Genomic DNA, 3,496 nt, shown 5'->3' on the forward strand with positions numbered 1-3,496 from the left:
TTATTCTCAGCTGAATTGCTGGGAATCCAGATAACCGAATCGCTGTAGCTCAAGACCGGTCCCACGACGCGCGACGTCTTAGCTAACTGATTAACGATTGCAGAGAAGAACGATTGCGAACTTATAACTTGGAGATGAACTAACGATCTGATCGTCGGCGATTCGCGAACGGTTTTCTATCACCGCCGGAACGATGACTTGCCGAATTTGAACCCCGGGCCAATAGAAATTCTATTAGCTGCGTCGATAATCGATTCGGCGGTGACAGCCTATGACACGACTCGCCGTCGTCGTAGGGCGGCGTGGTGGATCTCGCGTTCGAGATCTGATGCCACGCGCAGCCAATCCCAAACAGCCTCCTATAGTCAATCTTTACCCAACTTCGCATAAAGGCCCGGCTTTCGTCTCCGCCGTATTTGACAAAAAAAAACGGTGAAAGAAAGGAATTCTCAGAATGCCGCTATGCTGGCCAAAGCGCTGAATAAAATCAACCAAGGATAGAGGAAATCAGACCGGAAGGGTTTGGAAGGTTCTCAATCCAATTTAAATCAGCTATCGAAGCAAACCATTTTATTAAAACAAACAAGCCAGATCTTGAGGGGTAACCAGTTTTATACCCACATTCAGAAGTACGAGAAGAGGTATCATGAAAGGCTTTTCCACCGATTGCGAAATGGAAGACATAATAAATCACTCCGACTCTTCAGTTCCAATTCTGAGTACACGTACGCTTAATAGGAGAATCAGAGACTCCCAAAACGGGAATTGGTCGTGGGTTCCAAGTGAGTCTATCGTTCTGACCTTTGAGGGTACCGTACTACCAGACAATATCAAATTATACAACCTCATTCTCACACCGGTCGAGCTTTACATTGGACCCATCAAAATCTGCTACGGATGCTTTAAATTTGGACATACCAACAAATTCTGCCGTAGCCCAAAAATATGCAGAAACTGCGGGTCAGTAGGCCATAACCTATTGGAATGTCCAAATAAGGATTCGCCATCCTGCGCACACTGCAAGGAAAATCACCGTACTCTTCATCCAGACTGCACTGCACTGAAAACCAAGAGAGAAATTAACTAGTTTTGGGAAACTCCAGGACTTCCTCCAGATCTCAGTTTGCATCGATCAAAGAAAACTCCCCCCCCCCTCTAGAAACAAAAAGTCAAGCATATATCATTAACTTAAAGGCAATAGGCGGGCAACAAAGTCCCACTTCCTCTCCCAGCACGTGGACTCAGTCCGCTTCCTTCTTCTCCCCAAGAAACTCCACCAGCAAACCCCCAAGTCTATCTTCCAGGCTACTCAATGCAACCAGATCATGCTCTTCAATGAAGGATTACTCATCCAAATTGAATCAACCCCCCCCCCCTCTGCACAAATCAACAAAAAATTGACAAATACTCCCTTATCCTCCTCCCTTTCTTCATCTACATTCACACCATCTACCACGAACCCAACTCCCAATTTACAGCCTCCCCCAAACAGAAAAATCACTCCGGTCCCAATCAAACAATACAAGCCAGCCGTATCGTTGAAAAAAATTAATATATCTTGGTTTCTAGACTTCACAATATGGACAACCCCCTTAGAATCACACTTTGGAATTGTAGGAGCATCATAAATAAGAAAGTTGAGATCACTGGCTTAGCCGCTAGATCGGATATAGTAGTATGCATAGAAACTTGGCTCAGCCCACAACTAAAATTTACTGTTGCGGGATTTAACATAGTCAGGAAGGATCGCCTTGTTGGCAAGGGAGGCGGCATTGCCATCCTCATTGCCAAAGACCTTAAGTACGATATTTTGAATTCCATTGTACACAACGACCCACAAACAGAAACCTGTTGTGTTCAAGTAACGAACACTCAAACAAAGATAGTCTTAGCAGCATGCTACAGACCCCCTCTCAGCAGACTATCCACCGCCCACTGGGACTCCTTCGTCCAAAACATCAAAGACATTAGCCCGTTTTTAATAATGGGGGACTTCAATGCCCACCATCTAGAATGGAATTGCTCCAAAATAGATGAACCGGGCAGAAACCTTCTTCAAGCCATAGACAACCACAACATACACTCTGCCCCACAAGAAAATGGTACCGTTTCGCGCAGCTTGACTGGCCGCGGAAGGCGCTACGAACCTCTCAACTGCCACTCCCCACTGCGAGTTTCATATACGCGGCGTACCGTATTGAAACGAATTAGCATGGAAGTATAGGGTATAGGAAATCGTGACCATTTGCATCCACTATGAATACCGTATGAACACCCGGTATGGCTACGAATGAGGCCACGTGCAGCACTGCAGCGCGTGGCGTCACTACGCGCATGCGCTGTGCATTGGGAAGGGACCAATCAGGGCGAACATGCGCAGCGACGGACGAAAATCGGTTCTCTCGCGCTACCATTCTCTCGTGGGGCAGAGTATAGACATATTGAACCATAACCTATCCTCTCACTATGATAGGCGCAACAACACTTCAAGCAACCTTGATCTGATACTGGCCCCTAGAAGTCTCACAGATTCCCGGTTCATAGCACAGGAAGAAGATCCATTCGGATCAGACCACGTTCCACTACTCATCAAACTCAAAACTTCTAGACACTATTACACAAAGGTGAATAACAGATTGTCCTACACTAGAACCGACTGGGAAAAATATAGTAAAGATTAAAATGGTACCATATTCTACATGTGAGTGCTCTCACCCGGTACAGGATATGGATCATCTCATATGACAATGCCCTCTGCGCTCTGAAGGGAGACGGGAAATGATTCAAAGGTTGATAACCACCGGCAACACCATTCCCGGAGCAATCGATACCTTTCTTAAAAACGTAAACATAAAAGCCCTAAATATAATCAGAGACTTCTGTATGACTAACAAAATTAATGTATAATAGAGAGGATGTGTTAGTTAGCATCACTGGGTTAGACTGTTTACAGTTGTTACTTTTTTATCGTGTATGTTAGTGAGTAAGAGTATGTTTATACAGATGCGGATGTATGTGTGTGATTTCGTACGCATATGGGTTAGGGTGGACCTTATTTTTCGACCATCTGATTTTTTTTATGCGACCCCCTAGATCTGTTCCAGATCCAAAAAAAAATAAGTTCTGCAAAAGAAGAACTCAATTGGACAACAGGAAAGGGTGTCGCAATCGGTTTGAAGTTTGAAAATTTCAGTAATTTCCCTTTAATTTTACATGCAACTCAAATTTTATGTTTTAATGATAAGAGTTACTGTTATAACATAAAAATATCATCTTTTGGTTGTATAATAAGAAATTTTACTTGAAAGTTTCAACAATATTGTCAATATTTGGTTTATTACATTACGGAGTAGAGCTATGAGCGCGCCAAACGGTCGCCAACAGGCCCGAATATTCAACTTTTTAAAAAATTTCAAAATAGTTGGCATGAAATTAATAAAAATAATTACATCCCGGGAACGCACGACGATTACGTTCTGAAACATATTAATGATAT

The 3,496-nt window shown here is 43.4% G+C and overlaps 1 long non-coding RNA gene across 2 annotated transcripts; it reads right to left on the minus strand.

Annotated features, from left to right (window-relative positions):
* Positions 1–685: 685 nt before the first annotated feature.
* On the minus strand, positions 686–1,052 carry LOC143358074 (uncharacterized). 2 transcript variants are annotated; one of them, XR_013082921.1, is made up of 2 exons: positions 919–1,052; positions 686–817 (listed from the first exon to the last, which is right to left on the minus strand). It is a non-coding gene; the product is annotated as an uncharacterized LOC143358074 (long non-coding RNA). The 2 variants fall into 2 exon arrangements; XR_013082922.1 differs by having other exon boundaries at positions 915–1,052.
* Positions 1,053–3,496: the final 2,444 nt, after the last annotated feature.

Source organism: Halictus rubicundus, chromosome 10 (genome assembly GCF_050948215.1).
Source record: "Halictus rubicundus isolate RS-2024b chromosome 10, iyHalRubi1_principal, whole genome shotgun sequence".
NCBI classification, from domain to species: domain Eukaryota; kingdom Metazoa; phylum Arthropoda; class Insecta; order Hymenoptera; family Halictidae; genus Halictus; species Halictus rubicundus.